Here is a 19,089-nt window from a genome sequence, read left to right on the forward strand (position 1 = left end):
GAACTAGACTTGACACACATTTATAGAACACTACACCCCCAACAGCAGGATACATGTTTTTCTCAAGTCCTTATGGAATATTCTCTAGGATAGACTACATTCTGGGTCACAAAGCAAGTCTCAACAAATTTTAAAATATTAGTATTATAAAAAACACCTCTCAGATCATAACAGAATGAAGTTGGAAATAAATAACAGGCAGATGAATGCAAAATTCACAAATATATGGAGACTAAACAACACACTCTTAGAAAACCAGTGGGTAAAGGAAGAAATTACAAGAGAAATTAGTAAACACCTCAAGGCAAATGACAATGAAAACACAACATATCAGAACTTATGGGATGTAGCAAATGTGGTGCTGAGAGGGAATTTTATTGCCCTAAATGCCTATATTAAAGGAGAAGAGAGAGCAAAATTTGAGGAACTATCTGTCCAACTGGAGGAACTAGAGAAAAACCATGAATGAACCCCAAAGTAAACAGAAGGAAAGAAATAACAAAGATTAGAACAGAAATACATGAAACTGAGAACAGGAAAACAATAGAGAGAATCAACAAAACTAGAAGCTGGTTCTTTGAGAAAATCAACAAAATTGATGGATGCCTAACTAGGCTAACAAAAAGAGAGAGTGGATACAAATAAATGCAATCAGAAATGGGAAAGGAAACCTAACTACTTACCTTGCAGAAATAAAGGAGATAATGAGAAGATACTGTGAGCAACAATATGTTAATAAATTGGACAATGTACATGAAATGGACAACTTCTTAAGAAAGCATAAACCACCAACATTGACACAAGAAGAAATAGATGACTTCAACAAACCAATCACAAACAAAGAGATTGAGTCAGTCATCAATAAGCTCCCCCGAAAGAAAAGCCCAGGATGAGATGGCTTCCCATGTGAATCTACCAAGTATTCAAAAAAGAATAAATACCAATCCTACTCAAACTCTTCAAAAAATTTAAGAGTGAGGAAGCTACCTAACTTATTCTATGAGCATAGATGCAAAAATTCTCAAGAAAATGCTCACGTATTGAATCCAGAAGCACATTAAGAGAATTATACACCATGACCAAGTGGGGTTTTTTCCAGGTATGCAAGTCTGGTTCAACATAAGAAAATCAATTAATGTAAAACACCATATCAATAAATCAAATCAAAAGAACCACAAGATCATCTCAAATGTACTTCACCAATGCAAGGGATCAATGATGGGAAGGATAAGGGGTACAGGATGTTTTGGGTGTTTTCTTTTTATCTTGTTTTCTTTTGTGATTCTTGGTGTAATGAAAATGTTCTAAAATCAATTGTGATAAATACAGCATTATGTAATGACACTCTGAGCCATTGATTGTATACTTTGGATAGATTCTATGGTGCATTAATATCTCACTAAAATTGCATTAAAATAAAAAAAAAATCCCTCAAGGGACTCAGTAGAAGATTTGAACTGGCAGAAGAAGCAATTGGTGAACTTTAAAATAAGACAAGTGAAATCAAAATGTCTGATGAGTAGAAAAACAAAGGGATGAAAAAGTTGAAAGAACATATGACCCTACAGAACAACATCAACTGTACCAATGACACATGTGGTTGTCCCAGAAGGAGAAGAAAGTGAGAAAGGGATAGATAGAATATTCAACCAAATAATTGCTGAAAACTTCTCAAAGTTAATGAAAGACAGAAATATACATGTCTATGATGCTCAAAGAATTCCAAACAGAATAAACCCCCAAAATGCTCATACTGTGCCATGTTATAATCATATGACACCATGCCTAAGGTAGAATTCTGAAAGCCACAAGAGACAAGTTGCATGCTACATGCAAGGCATTTATTTAGTCAATAAGTTTAAATGACAATTTCTCATTGGAATGCATGGATACAAGAAGGCAGTGAGATGACATATTTAAATTGCTGAATAAAAATCATTGCCAAATGGAGGCTTCTGGAAGATGGCATTTAGGAGAGACAGGGCAAAAAATGTCCTCATGAAAAATACTAGATAAAAGACAGAAAGTGATCCAGAACACCAGTTCCAGCAATGCTCTAGCTTGACAAGGTCTGCTAAATCCAAAGGGACCATGCACTTGGTGAAACCAGGAGTCAGCATTCTGAAACAAGTGAGTGAGCCTTCTGAATAACCATCAGCCATGCTGTGGTCTTGGGAAACCATGTATTGGCATTTGGTTTTGGACTAGATTAAAAGAACCAAAAGCAGCTGCAGATAAGGCAGAGGGAACCACAAAGTGAAGCATGGTGGGAATTGCATCCTCATAAACTCTGGGCACACCTCAATATCAGGTATAGATGATTACCTTTCATGCCCCTGGTGCTAATTGTCTCAGAGCTGGGAAGGCAGAGGTTAGCCAAAAGGGAAAATAACCATGCCCCCTACATCCAACTTCCTGGCAGACTGGTGCTGGCACTGCAACCCAGAGATGTGCCAAATGACCCAGTGCAACAGGAAGTGTTTTCAGCAACATGAGAACACATCCCAATATCTGACAGGGGGGATAGCCTTTTGCATATCCACAGCTAATTGTTCCAGATCTAGGAAGCCAGAGGGTTGCAAAAAAAGAGGGAAATTTATATGCCCCATAAAGCCATCATTTCAGCAGGTTGGGAATGCACATACATGGCTCTGAGGCCAAGAACTTCACTTGGGAGATGGTGCTCACTTGTGACATAGCAGTCTTCTCTCAGCAGAGGCCCTAAAAGGGCACAACTTGGAAGAGGGACCCATAAAAAGTCTCAGGGACCATACACCAATACCAAGTACTTGTGGGACAGTGCCAGAGACAAACTGTGGCAAGAATGAACTGAAGGTTTATAATCATCCAACAGCTTTAAATCTCCAGGAACACAAGGGAGGTTTGATTATTATACCTGCCCTCACTCCCTAACCCCTTAGACACATGCCTGACATTCAGTGATGGCAGGACCAACTACACACACAAACTTGGTGTGCCAATTGGACCCCCACAAGATTTAGACTACCACTCACCACAAAGAAAAAGTTGGGGAGAACTGGCTGGATGAAAGAAGTGGCTCATGAATGCCATTTGCTGGTTAGATACAGAAAGCATTTACCATGAAGCTGTAGATCTGACAAATCAGAGTTAAGTGTTTGAATAAGCCTACACATCCTAAAAGAATCCTATCAAATTAAGCAAATGCCAAGAGGCCAAAAACAACAGAAAATTTTAAAGCATATGAAAAACCAGGTGATATGGATAAACCAAACCTAAACACTGAAATCCATAGATCAGAGAGGACACAGTAGTTGGAGCAATTAATGAAAGAGCTAAAGACAAACATTGAGAGCATCGCACAGGATATAAAGGACAAGAAGTCCCTAAAAAAAACACAAAGAAGAAATTGCAAGAGTAAATAAAAAAAGATGATTTTATGGAAATAAAAGAAACTGTCAACCAAATTAAAAGATTCTGAATACTCATAATACAAGACTAGAGGGAGCTGAACAGTGACTCAGTGATCTCAATGATGACAGAATGGAAAATGAAAGAAAAAAAAGAAAGAATGGGGAAAAAATTAAAAAATTAAAAAATCAAAATGGATCTCAGAGATATGCTAGATAATATAAAACATCCAAATATAAGACTAATTGGTGTTACAGAATGTGAAGAGAATGGTAAAGGTCTAGGAAGAATATTCAAGGAAATTGTTGAGGAAAAATTCCCAAACTTTCTAAGGAACATAAATACACAAATCATAAATGCCCAGTGAACTTCAAATAGAATAAATACAAATAAAATCACTCCAATAAATATTCTGATCAGACTGTCAAATACTGAAGAAAAGGAGCAAGTTCTGAATGCAGAAAAAGAAAAGCAATCCACCACTTACAAAGGAAACAGCATAAGTCAAAGTGGTAACTACCTAGTGGACACTATGGAAGATAAATGGCAGTGGCACGACATATTTTAAATTCTGAGAGAGAAAAATTGCCAACCAAGAATTCTTTATCCAGCAAAGCTCTCCATCAAATTTGAGGGAGAGCTTAAATTTTTCACAGATGACAAATGCTGTCAGAATTTGTTAACAAGTGTCCTGTCCTACTTGAGTTAATAAGGTGGACCTTGTTGACAGAGAAACAAAGAAAGGAGAGAGAGAGATGGAGAAAGGTTCAATAATAAACAGATTTAGTATGGGTACTATAAAGGACATTAAGAGAGAGGGAAAAATGTATCTGACAAACATAAACCAAGGGATATGATGGCTGATCCAAAAAAAGCCTTCACAGTATTAATGTTGAATGTAAATGGATTAAACTCCCCAAATAAAAGATATAAATTGGCAGTATGGATGAAAAAATATGAACCATCAATATGTTGCATACAAGAGACTCATCTTAGACACAGGGACACAAAGAAATTGAAAGTGAAAGGAAGAAAAATATTTCATGCAAGCTATAGACATAAGAAAGCAGGAGTAGCAATGTTAATCTCAGATAAAATAAACTTTAAATGCAAGGATGTTATGAGAGACAAAGAAGGCCACTATATACTAATAAAATGGGTAATTCAATAAGAAGAAATGACAATCATAAATGTTTATGCACCCAATCAAGTTGACATAAAATACATGAGACAAACACTGGCATAACCAAAGGAAGCAATTGATGCTTCCACAATAATTGTGGGAGACTTCTACACATCACTTTCTCCTGTAGATAGATCAACCATACAGAAGACCGTTAAGTAAATTGAAAACCCAAGCAATCTGATAACTGAATTTGATTTATCAGACATATATAAAACATTATTTGTTCACATCCCAAATCACCACTATACACATTCTTCTCTAGTGCTCATGGAACTTTCTCCAGTATAGATCATATACTGGGACATAAAAAAAAGCCTCAATAAATTTAGAAAAATTGAAATTATTTAAAACACATTCTCTGACCACAATGTAATACAATTAGAAGTCAGTATCCAACAGAGACTTAGAAAATACACAAATACCTGAAGGTTAAAAAACACACCCCTAAAGAATCAATGGGTTAAAGAAAAAAATAGCAAGAGAAATTCCTAAATATGTAGTGATCAATGAAAATGAGAACACAACATATCAAATCATGTGGGATGCAGCAAAAGCAGTACTGAGGGGGTAATTTGTAGCACTAATTGTATACATCAGAAAGAAAGAAAGTGATGAAATCATAAAACTAATAGAGCAACTGAAGAAGCTAGAAAACAAACAGCAAACTCATTCTAAACCAAGTGGAAGAAAAGAAATAAGGATTAAAGCACAAACTCATCCTAAACCAAGTGGAAGAAAAGAAATAAGGATTAAAGCAAAAATAAATGACCTAGAGAACAAAGAACAATAGAGAGAATAAATAACACCAAACATTAATTCTTTTAAAAGATCAACAAGATTGACAAGCCCCTAGCTAGACTGAAAAATCAAAATGAAAGAAGACCCATATAAACAAAATACTGAATGAGAAAGGTGACATTATTGCAGATCCCAAAGAAATTTAAAAAATTATGTGAGAATACTATGAAAAACTGTATGCCAACAAACTGGATAATGTAGAGGAAATGGGCAATTTCCTGGAAACATGAACAACCCAGACTGACCAGAAAAAAATAGATGATCTCAACCAACCAATCACAAGCAAAGAGATCTAATCAGTCATCAAAAAAATTCCCACCAAGGAATGCCCAGGACCAGATGGCTTCACAGGGGAATTCTACCAAACTTTCCAAAAAGAACTGACACTTAAACTCCTTCAAAACCTCGAAGAAAATGAAACACTACCTAACACATTTTATGAAGCTAACATCAATCTAATACCAAAACCAGGCAAAGATGCCACAAAAAGGAAAATTATTGGCCAATCTCCCTAATGAATATAGATGCAGAAATTCTCAAAAAAAATAGTTGCAAATCAAATCCAAAGACACATTAAACAAATCATACACCATGACCAAGTTGGGTTCATTCCAGGCATGCAAGGATGTTTCATCATAAGAAAATCAATTAATGTATTGCAACACATTAAAAATCAAAAGAGAAAAAATCAAATGAGCATCTGAATAGATGCTGAAAAATCATGCAACAAAATCCAACATCACTTTTTCATAAAATAAAACAATTCAAATCATAGGAATTGAAAGAAACTTCTTCAATATGATAAAGAGCATATATGAAAAACCCACAACCATCATAGTACTCAATGGTGAGAGATTGAAATTATTCCCTCTAAGATCAGAAATGAGACAAGGATGCCTGCCATCACCATTGTTATTCAATGTTGTGCTAGAAGTGCTAGACAGGGCAGTTGGGCAAGACAAAGGAATAAAATGCATCCAAATTGGAAAGAAAGAAGTTAAACTGACATTATTTGCAGATGGAATGATCTTATATCTGGAAAATCCTGAGAAATTGACAATTTGGCCATGAGAGCTAATAAACAAATTTAGCAAAATAGCAGGTGACAAGATTAATGCAAATAAGTCAGTAATGTTTCTATACAATAGAAATGAATGATGTGAAGGGACTCTCAAGGAAAAGGTACCATTTTCAATAGCAACTAAAAAATTAAAGTATCTAGGAATAAACTTAACCAAAGATGTAAAGACCTATACAAAGAAAACTGCATAAATCTACAAAAAGAAATACAAAGGGAACTTAAAAGATGGAAAAATATTCCATGTTTATGGATAGGAAGGCTAACTGTCATTAAGATGTCAGTTCTACCCAAACTCATCTACAGATTCAATGCAATCACAATCAAAATTCCAACAACTTACTTTGCAGACTTAGAAAAGCTTGTTATCAAATTTATTTGGAAAGGGAAGATGACTCAAATTGTTAATAACACTCTAGAAAAGAAAAATGAAGTGGGAGTTCTTTCACCCCCAGAATTTGAAACTTATTATACAGACACAGTAGTCAAAACAGCATGGTACTGTCACAAAGACAGACAAATTGATCAATGGAATCAAATTGAGAATTCAGAGATAGACCCCAAGATCTATGGCTGACTGATCTTTCATAAGGTCCCCAAAGCCACTGAACTGGGACATAACAGTCTTTTCAACAAATAGGGCTGGGAAAGTTGGATATTCATATCCAAAAGAATGAAACAAGACCCCTACCTCACATCCTACATGAAAATTAAAGTGGATCAAAGACTTCAATATAAAAGACAGTACCATTAATCTCCTAAAAGATAATGTAGGGAAACATCTTCAAGACCCTCTATTAGGAGGTCACTTCCTAGACCTTACACCCAAAGCACAAGCAACAAAAGAAAAAAATGGACAAATTGGAACTCCTCAAACCGAGAAGTTTCTGTACCTCAAAGGGATTTATCAAAATGGTGAAGAGGCAGCCAAGTCAATGGGAAAAAATATTTGGAAACCATGTATCTAACAAAAGACTGATATCTTACCTATATAAAGAAATCCTACAACTCAATGACAATAGTACAGACAGCTCAATTATAAAATGGGCAAAAGATATGAAAAGACAGTTCTCTGAAGAGGAAATATAAATGGACAAAAACACATGAAAAAATGTTCAGCTTCACTAGCTATTAGAGAGATGCAAATTAAGAACACAATGAGATACCATCTCACACCAAGTAGAATGGCTGCCATTAAACAAACAGGAAACTAAAAATGCTGGATAGGATATGGATAAATTGGAACTCTTATTTCTTGTTGGTTGGAGTGTATAATGGTTCAGCCACTCTGGAAGATAGTCTGTCAGTTCCTTAGAAAACTAGATAGGGAGTTACCCTTCGATCCAGCAATTGCACTTTTCAGTATATACCTAGAAAATCTGAGAGCAGTGATATGAAAGGATATCTACATGCCAATGTTCATAGCAGCATTATTCCCAATTGCCAAGAGATGGAAACAACCCAAATGTACTTCAACAGATGAGTCGATAAATAAAATGTGATATATACACACAATGGAATGCTAATGGCAATAGGAAGAATATCATGAAACATGACAACATGGATGAAACTTGAAGACATAATGCTGAGCAAAATAAGCCAGGCACAAAAAGAGAAATATTATATGCTACCACTAATGTGAACATTGAAAAATATAAAATAAATTGTTAATAATATAGAATGTAGGGAACCTACTAATAGAGAGCATTTAGTGAAAGGGGAATGATAACCTCGTAAGAATGGAGAAGGCATCATGGGTAAATTTACTGTTCTGGGAATGCCCGGGAATGACTATGGTTTGTTAAACTCTTTTGGGTATGGTAGGAAGAAGTTCACAGAAATGTCACTATATTATGTTATTTTCTCTGGGTAGATTAGGAACATGTTGGAAGTAAAGTGGTTATTTTAGGTTAGTTGTCTTTTTCTTAATCCCTTGTTTAGGTTTGTTTGAAATGTTTTCTATTGTATTTTTCTTAAATTTTTTGATATAGTTAATAGTAAATTAAAAAAAATGAAGAAAGTATGAACAGCTCCCTGAGGAACTGGGGTGATTGCAGTTCACCTCAGTGGTTGCTGATGTGCTCACAGAAATTGGGGACTCGTAGTTTGATGGGCTGTGCACTCTATTATGGGACTTGCCCTTGGGAAGACTGTTATTTCAAAGGAGAGGCTAGATCTGCTTATAATTTTGCCTAAGTGTCTCCTTCTGAATGCCTCTTTGTTACTCAGGTGTGACCCTCTCTCTCTAGCTGAGCCAGCTTGGCAGATGAAACAAACTTAGGGTTCTAAATCTCCCTGGCAACATGCAATATGACTCCTGGGGAGGAATCTAGACCTGGCATTGTGGGATGGAGAAAATATTCTTGACCAAAATTGGGTTGTAAAATGCAATGAAATAAGGTTCAGTGGCTGAGAGATTCCAAAAGGAGCCAAGAGTTCACTCTGGTGAGCATTCTTATGCACAATATAGATAACCCATTTTAGGTTCTAATCAATTGGAATATCTAGCACTGAATACCTGCAACTATCAAACTACAACCCAGAATGCTTGAATCCTGAAGACAATTGTAAAAAAATGTAGCCTATGAGGGGTGACAATGTGATTGGGAAAGCCATGTAGATCACATTCCCCTTTGTCCAGTCTATGGATGGATGAGTAGAAAAATGGGGGCAAAAAATAACTAAAGGAAGAATGGGGGGCAATTTGGGTGTTTTGTTTTTAATCTTTTTTCCTTATTCTTGTGTTCACTTTTTCTGTTACAAGGAAAATGTTAAAAAAGTTTGATCATGGTGTTGGGTGAACAGCTATGTGGTGGTAATGTGATCAATGCATTGTGTACTTTGGATGATTGTATGTTATATAAATAAATCTTAATAGCAAAATAAAACAACTTTGTTACATAAGAATTTTGCATCTGGAAAAACTTTCAAAAATGAGGGAAAAATTAAGATGTTCACACAAAAAAACAAAAACTAAGGGACTTCATTCACCTCCAGACTGTCCCTATAAGGAATGCTAATGGGACTTTTGCAGATTGAAAAGAAAATACACTAGACAACTGACTTAAACCATGTGAAGAAGTAAAATTTCCATTTAAAAATAAAATAAAGTTATAGTAATGAATTTTGGCAAAGGAATTATAGCATAGAGAATGAGATTATTCCCACTGAATATTATGCTTTGGAAAGTATTGTATGAGATGTTTTATGTCAAATATGTTTCCATATTTTAACAAAAGGAAAGAAAACTAAAGAGGTGACAATTAAATGTAATACATGATACTCCATAGGATCTAAGAATGGAGGAGTAAAGGCTCAAAGGGACATTACTGGGACATAATAATAATTAGAATTAGAGTGTGTGGTTTATATCAATGTTAAAATTTTTGATCTTGATAAGTACACTCAAGGCATATGAATGTACTTGGTATTATTTTATTCAAGGATTATGTATACAATTGGCTCTCTCAAATGTTCAGCAGATAGAAAGAAAGATAGATAAATAGATGATAGATAGATAGATAGATAGACAGACAGTTAGGTGACATAATGATATGGCCAAGATGGCAAAATATTAAAATTGGTAAATCTGAGTATCTGTGCACCTGGGGTGCAGGAGTATGTTGGAGTTCACACTATGGGGTTTGTATTTTTTCTGTAACTGTTCAATTGGTTTGAAATAATTTCAAAATGAAAGTTAAAAAATAATACAGTTGCTGAAGGGTAAGATGCCAGCCACCAACCCCTGTGGACAACAGAGATCTTGTGTGAATAATCAGAAGAGAAAAAATGCAAGTGAATCCAAAGACAACAATGTTAGACTGCACATGCTTGAAATTGGAAGACATGAAAATTCCTATGTTTCTCCCTTAGATCTCACAGGCTAAAGTAATGGAGTGAGCTGAAACCCTATACAAGGACCCTCATAACCCATCTTATACACATCACACATCCAAGGCCAGTTGGACAGAAAGCAAGGAAGGCACTGAGAGTCATAGTCTTTTCTGATCACCCTGGGCTGGACTATGTCTCTAAGGCCACAGAATGAAAAGTTTATTTAAGAGGAAGAGGCTCAGTGGCCTGGATCAGTGGCTTGAAGAGTAAAAGAATGAAACATTTTTAACTGAAACTGAGAGCATTACCCATGGTATCATCAGTGTGATTTTGGTGATTGGAGCTTTTTCAGTATCTGGACAATTCAGTTGTCCATGGTGAGCCTCAGGAGATTGAGGAGTTTGAACTGTGGATCAGATTGGCTTTGAGAGTTTGATATACTGTGGCTGGGAGGGGCCTGAAAGCAGTCAAACTCGGTGGCTTCCCTGTTTGCAAGGTGGACTGGGCTCAAGTTTTTTTTTTTTCTTTAGGGCTTTTGCTAATAATTGTCACATCTACTTTTAAGAGTTAGCTTTGGCTTTTGTTTTCTCCTGCTCCTGGTGATGGCACTTCAGGTTTTTATTATTAAACACCTTGAAGGCTTGATTTTTGGGATTTGGGGACAGATTTTAATTTTTAGAGTTTGCAGCATATGTCAGAAATGGCTTGAGAAATGAGGTGAATATTTAGGAGTAGGTAGCCTAGGCATGTCAGGAAAGAGATTAGCATAGCACAGGAGGGCATTTCTAAGACAGGAGAGAAAAAAGGAGTTTTACAGCATAAGTTTAGGTGCTGTTTAGTTTGGGAAGGCTCAGAAAGAGAGAAGGGAATATGGATGCAGATGGGCCCCTCTGGTCCAGTCACTTCTTGCAAAAGAAGGAAAGGCTGATGTCAATAGAATCAGGTTCTTTGTGGGGAAGAAAAGAAGTCTTGAGATTCTTAGGTGGAATCTAGAGATGAGGGAGGGTTGTATACTGGCTGTGGTGTAACAGCAGTTTCAGCTTGGCTAGGAGGGGCTGTGTAAGGAGAAGGAGGGGAAATGTGGCAGCTGCAGCTAAGGTCCTAGCAGGGATAGGGTGCAGTAGCATCAGTGCCATGGAGCCCCAGCAGGGCTGGGTGGGCACTGAGCACAGTGAAGGCTGGGGGATGAAGCCAGGTGAGGAGCCTAAGAAGATTTGAGGAGAAAGTTTTGGAAGGATTGAAGAAAGAGTTAGGAGGAGGAGAGGATTTGATGAGTGGAACAAGTTTGGCAGAAAAAGGAGCAGAGAGAGAGGAAGAGAATAGGGGCACTTGCATGGGTTGTTCAAGTCCTGGACATATGGGATTTCACTGTTCTTGGCAAGATGCTGGCAATAATTGTCAAGGTTGAATGAATTTGGAGGGGGAGTCAAGGGTTCAGTTTTTTTGGCCAGGTCTATCTATATTGTGTCTATTTGGCCCATGATTAGAATGAGGGTGTACAGGGTAAGGAGAAATCCCAGCTTCCAAGCTTATGAACAATCAAGAGGGCACCACTACTTGAGAGTTCCCAAACTCCAGTGCAGTGATGGGGGAGAGGATGGAGGCATCCCACTGTACTACTCATCCCTAGGATTCTGGACCCAAACTGGGGCAGCACTCATCTAGAGCTAGGATTCCCATGAATGTTGTCTAGTCAACTCAGAAAGAGTGCTGGAGAGAGAGAGAAGGCACTTTCTCCTTACCCTGTGGTTGTTTCCTTTTGGTGGGTGTTGGAGTCAGGCAAATGGGTTCAGACCCACCTGATGGAGATTTTGTCTATCTTTTCTTGATCCTGGGGTTCAGTGACAATTTATGTTAGCTTTTTCAATTGAGAAGAGAAGAGATGAAAACTTGTTCAAAAGTAGTTTTATTGCCTGGCTTTGCACAGACTTACTGAAGCCTAAGAAAATGCCAACAGTCTTCATTTCCTTTTAAGAGTTTTGAATATTTGTGCATAGAAACAGCTGATTTTATGTGTTGATATTTTACCCAACAATATTGATTTCATTCATTTACTTTAGTTAGTTTTGGTTCATTTTGGGGGGATTATATGCAACAAGGATCATGTCATATGAGTATAGAGAACTTTTATTACTTCACTTCCAATTTTGATACTATTTGTTTCTTGTTCTTGCCTAATTACACTGCCTGGAATTACCAGCACACTGTTGAATAGCAGTGGTCTGAAGTGTGTCCTTTCCCCCTTGGCCTGTAACATTTGCAGAGTAAGAATGTTGTGTAAGTGGCATTAAGCCATGAGAAGGAGGAAGTGAAACTGCGGTTATATGTATCAGCCAAGCATAACCATTATAACAATCAACAATTGCACCATTTCCAAGTGAAACTTTTTGTAACCAAGTGAAACTTTTTGTAAGATTTCTAAATGCCAACCTTGCTAAATTGTCTTTTGTAACCAATAGCTAACTGTCAACTCTGCTTCTGTTAAAATAGCTTGCTTGCATTTCCAGGATGTGGTTTCTGTCTATACAAGGCACCAGCACACACAGGTCAGGGCTGCTCACTGATTTCCCTGTGTGGAGTGACTGTGAGCAGTTGCCAGCCGGCTAATAAAGGCTCTTTAAGTTCTGTTTGGCTGTCTCATACTTTAACTCGTGGGCACCGTCACATGGTCAAATTGGGAATCCTTGTATTGTTCCTGAGGTTGGGGCAAAACTTTCATTTATCCATTACTCAGTATATTAACTGTGAGTTTTCCATAAATACCTTTTCATGAAATTTTTAACCATGAATGGGTGCATAACTTTGTTAAATCATATCTCTACATCAAATAAGATGATCATATGGGATTTAATTTTTTTCATTTTATTCTATCAATGTGGGTATTAGATTGATTTTTCTTTTTTTGAACCCCCTTGCCATACTGAGATATTTCACTCTTTGTTTTGGTGCATAATACATTTTATATTACATTGGAAATAGTTTGCTGGATTTGTTGATGATGTTTTGCATGTATATTTTATGCAATTTTTTTGAGATATAATCATAAAACACACAATCAGTCAAATTGTACACTCAGTTATTCACAGTATTGTCATAGAATTGTGCTTTCACCACAATCAAACTTTGAATATTTTCATTACTCAAAAAAAAAAAAAAAATTGAAATTGAAACAAGAAAGAATACCCAAAACATTACATTCCCTTCCTCACCACATTGTTCATTTACTTTTTAAATACAGTTTAATTGAGACATATTCAAACACCCTATAATCATCCAGTGTAAAATCAATTATTCACAGCACCAACATACATCACAAGAATCAATTTTTGAACTTTTCCTAAACCCAAAATAAAAATAAAAGCATAAAGAACTCAACTCTTCCCATCTCCTCCCTTCTACCTGTGCCAGTTTGAATGTATTATGTCCCCCACACACCATTATCTTTGATGTAATGTTGTCTGGGAAGACATTATCAGTTATGATTAGATTTCTTTGAGTGTTTCTTTGGAGATGTGCCCCATCCATCTGTGGGTGATGACTCTGGATATTTCCATGGAGGTGGGGCCCCACCCATTTAGGGTGGTCCTTGATCAGTGGAGCCATATAAATGAGCTGACAAACAGAAGGAACTCAGTACAGCTGTGAGTGATGTTTTGAGGAGGAGCTACACCTAAGAGGGACACTTCAAAGAAAGCACAGGAGCTGCAGATGAGAGACAGTTTAATGAGGGCTGTTGAAAGCAGACTCTTGCTCTTGAGAAGCTGAGGACAAATATCCCAAGTGCAACTAAGAGTGACATTTCTGAGGAACTGCAGCCTAGAGAGGAACATCCTGGGAGGAAGCCATTTTGAAACCAGAACTTTGGAGCAGATGCCAGCCACATGACTTCCCAGATAACAGAGGTTTTCCAGACACCATTGGCCATCCTCCAGTGAAGGTACCCAATTGCTGATGTGTTACCTTGGATACTTTATGGCCTTAAGACTGTAACTGTGTAACCAAATAAACCCCCTTTTATAACAGCCAATCCATTTCTGGTGTTTTGCATTCTGGCAGCATTAGCAAACTAGAACAGATTTTGGTACCAGAGGTGGGGTGCTTGTGCTGCTGTGTTTGCAGACACCAAACATGTTGGAGTGGCTTTTTTTTTTTTAATTGTACTTTTTTTTATTAAATTCAGTTTTATTGAAATACATTCACACACCATACAATCATCCATGGTATACAATCCACTGTCCACAGTATGATAACATAGTTATGCGTTCATCACCACAATCTATCTCTGAACATTTTCCTTACATCAGAAAGAACCAGAACAAGAATAAAATCTAAAAGTGAAAAAAGAACACCCAAATCATGCCCCCATCCCACCCCGTTTGTCCTTTAGTTTTTATCCCCATTTTTCTACTCATCCATACATGGAGTGGCTTTTTAAATGGATAAGGGGAAGATTCTGGAAGAATTGTGAGGAGCTTGATAGAAAAGACCTAAACTGCTTTGAAGAGACTGTTCATGGAAATATGGACTCTAAATTTACTTCTGATGATGCCTTAAAAGAAATGATGACTGTACTGTTGTGAACTGGAAGAAAGGAGATACCTGTTTTAAAGTGGCAGAGAGTTTGGTAAAATTGAGTCCTGGTGTCAGATGGAACGAAGAATTTGAAAGTGACAACCTGGAATACTTAGCAGAGGAGATCTCCAGACTATGTGTAGAGGATGTACCCTGGCTTCTCCTTGCACCTTATAGTAAAGTGTGAGCAGAAAGAGATAAACTTAGAACTGAACTTCTGGGTTCAAAGAAACCAGAACCTGATGGCTTGGAAAATCACAGGCTTCCAGGGGGTGAAACCCCAGAAGCTACAGCCCAAGGTGAGGATGTAACCAAACATGGAACCCAGCTACCATTTCAGTACAAGCCAAGATTGCAAAAGGAGCTAAGCAGATAGGATTTGTGGAAAGTCCTATTGTCTGAAAGCTTTGACCCCTGTGTCCTTGATGTGAAGCCAACAGACTTTTTGAGAGATCTTTATAGACAGAGACATTGCCAGTCTGGACTGGAGGAGACAGACAAGGAACAAATTGAAGGAAAAATTTCTTCAAAGACAGAGCCATGGAAGTTGAGGTCTGGAGTTAAGAGGTCTCGGGCTGGGAGAGTGGAGCAGCCCACATGCATAGAAAGGGTGAGTTTGCCCCAGAGGTTGAGGGTGGGCATTCCATCTCGATGCTCGGAAGAGTTTTGTCACCCGAGGTCCCAAAGAGAGTGGATCACATTCCCAGGGAATTGGGGAGAGCCTGGCTGCCACCACACTGTTCTGAAGGGGTTGAGCATGTGCTCTGGAGATGGAAGGGAATCCAGGAGTTGCCCCAATGTTTGAGGATGGTGGGGCTGAGTAGGTGGTCTCTCCAATGTGTGGATATGTTGGAGCACTCACCTAAGCATTTGGAGAGGAAAGGGCTGCTGAAAAGGCCCTTAGGAAGGGTTGGGCTCCTGCTCTCTCAAGCCTCAAGGATGCAATGTCATTCTGTAAATGACTCTCAGACTGTGAAATCTAGTGGAGTTTGTCCTGTGGGTTTTAGGAACCATTTTGGTCCCTTAAACCCTGTTTTTCTTTCAGTTTCTCCTTATGTCAATGGGAATGTTTATCCAATGAATGTCCCTCCTTTGTATATTGGAAGCACATAACTTGTTCTAAGTTCACAGATCCACAGCTAAAGGAGAATTATGCCTTAGGACCGACCACACCTGTAATTGATTTTAATGGGATCTTGTACTTAACTATCATTACTGTGAAATGATTTAAGTTTCTGTGATATTGTTGTGGGATGAATGTATTTTGTATATGGAAAGATAATGTCATTTTGGGGTCCAGGGGATGAAATGTACCAGTTTGAATGTATTACATGCCCCAAACACCATTATCTTTCATGTAATCTTGTGTTGGCAGACATTCTCAGTTTTGATTAGATTTCTTTGAGTGTTTGGAGATGTGCCCAACCCATCTGTGGGTGATGACTCTGGCTGAGGTGGGGCCCCACCCATTTGGGTGGGTCTTGATCAATGGAGCCATATAAATGAGCTGACAAGCAGAAGGAACTCAGTACAGCTGTGAGTGATGTTTTGAAGAGGAGCTACAGCTAAGAGGGACAATTTGAAGAAAGCACAGAAGCTGCAGATGAGAGACAGTTTAAAGAGGGCTGTTGAAAGCAGACTCTTGCTCCGGAGAAGCTGAGAGAGGACAAATATCCCAAGTGCAACTAAGAGTGACATTTTTGAGGAACTGCAGCCTAGAGAGGAACGTCCTGGGAGGAAGCCATTTTGAAACCAGAACTTTGAAGCAGATGCCAGCCACGTGCCTTCCCAGCTAACAGAGGTTTTCTAGACACCATTGGTCATCCTCCAGTGAAGGTACCCGATTGCTGATGTGTTACCTTGGATACTTTATGGCCTTAAGACTGTAACTGTGTAACCAAATAAACCCCCTTTTATAACAGCCAATCCATTTCTGGTGTTTTGCATTCCAGCAGCATTAGCAAACTAGAACACTACCCTATTCTTCATCTAATTTTTTCCCCATTTTTCCACTCATCTGTCCATATCCTGGATAATGGGTGTGCGAGCCACAAGGTTTTCACAGTCACACAGTCACACTATGCAATCTGCATAGTTATGCAATCATCTTCAAGAGTCAAGGTCACTGGGTTTCAGCTTGACAGCTTCAGGTATTTCCCTCTAGCCATTCCAACACATTAGAGACTAAAATGTGATATCTATATACTGCATAAAAATACCCTCCAGAGTGACCTCTCAACTCCTGTTGAAATCTCTCAGCCACTGGAACCTTATCTTATTTCAGCTTTCTTCCCCCTTTTGATCAAGAATATCCTCTCAATTGCACAGTAGTGGGTCCAGACTCATCTCCAGGAGTCATTTCCCTCATTGCCAAGAGATTCACATTCCCGGGAATCACATCCCATATAGGGGAGAGTGTAGTGAGTTCACATGCCTAGTGGGCTTAGTGAGATTAGGAGCCATATCTGAGCAAAACAGAGGCTCCCTGGAAGGTACCCTAGGCAAAATTATAAGTGGGCTTAGTGTCTCCCTTGTAGTAACTAGCCTCATATGGGAAAGCCCCCTTATCAAGGGTTTGGCCCCCTAAATTGGCAGTACTCAATGCTTCTGTGAAAATCAGCAATAGCCCTGGTAGGGAAGTCCAACACTTCCACATTTCTCCCCAGCTCCTCAGTGGGTCCCCACAAATACACTTATACTCTCTGCCCATATCACTCTGGGACATATTGGGATTTCACCCCAGCCTGTACAAATGCACCAATCCTGCTTCCCATTTAAAGCACCATGCACCTATAGTGTTTAAACCAAATGACTACAAGTTAAATTGTCTAGTGTGCTACAGAAAATACAGATCCCTCCTTTGTATATTGGAAGCACATAACTTGTTCTAAGTTCACAGATCCACAGCAGTCACGTGGAACCCTGCACTAGATAAACACCTTCTTCCTTGGTCTCGCACATAAGTTGTAGTTTTAAAACCCAGCCAGTATCATCCTTTACCCTTGGGCCTGATTTGCCTTTGTCCTAACCAGATCCTCTTCATTCATATTTCTAATTAAAATCTGAATTCTTTTTCAGCTCTGGTGTTTTGCATTCCAGCAGCATTAGCAAACTAGAACACTACCCTATCACCATATGGGGTTGCCATATGGGGTAACACTGATATTCATATCTGCCATGATCTAGCTCTGAGTCTCTTGTGTCACAAAGATACCCAAAGTTCCAGAGACCAACCAGGTTATACACAAGGAGCTCAGCATCTCAGGATTTAGAGATAACTAATACAAGTGTAAATGTGACTACTCTAAGAGCTTACAATCTAGGGATGATTACAATAAGCATTTCCCAGATAAGCTGTGCTCTAAGATTCAGTTCTCAGAGTTTACACACTATAGTTAGTCCATATTAATGAGGCATTACAATGTTTGTCCTCTCATTTCTGGCATGCTTCACTCAAAATGCTATACTCAAAGTCCATTCACTTGCATGTTTCACAGCTTCATTTCTCATTGTAGCCACTCAATATTCTATTGCTTGCATACACTACAGTTCACCAATCTGTTCATCAGTCTGCGTACTCTTGGGCCACCTCCATCTATTGCAAATAGTGAATATTGCTGCCATATATATCAGTGTGTAAATGTCCATTTGCATTCCTTCTGTGTGATCTTCCAAGTACATACCCCATACTGAGATTGCAGGACCTTGACCCCCACATACCTAGCTTTTGTGGGACCACACTACTCTTCTCCAGATAGCCTATGCCATTCTAATTCCCACCAACAGTGAATACATACATCTGTCTCTCCACGTTCTCTCCAGCACTTGTGTCCCTCTGTTTAATATTTCCCTGCAGTTTTATAGGGATATATTGAAATACCATGCAATCATTCACAATGTAAAATCAATTGTTTACAGTATCATCATATGGTTGTGCATTCATCACCAAAATTAGCACTTACACAGGATCATTACTCAAAACAAATGAATTGAAACAAAATAATAAAAAGGATAAAAGGAAAGGTTAAAACAAAATAAAACACACCAATAAGGTCAGTCAACAACACCACTACCAAGAATCCTGTACCCCTCCCCAAACCCCTCCCTCCAAGACATTCAGCTTTGGTATATTGCCCCTGTCACGTTTAATGGGAGTATACTACAATGTTTTGTTAACCCCAGACCCAAGTTGCATTGGTTACATTCTTTCCCCTAATACCCTCCCATTTTC

Source organism: Choloepus didactylus, chromosome 4 (assembly GCF_015220235.1).
Source record: "Choloepus didactylus isolate mChoDid1 chromosome 4, mChoDid1.pri, whole genome shotgun sequence".
NCBI classification, from domain to species: domain Eukaryota; kingdom Metazoa; phylum Chordata; class Mammalia; order Pilosa; family Megalonychidae; genus Choloepus; species Choloepus didactylus.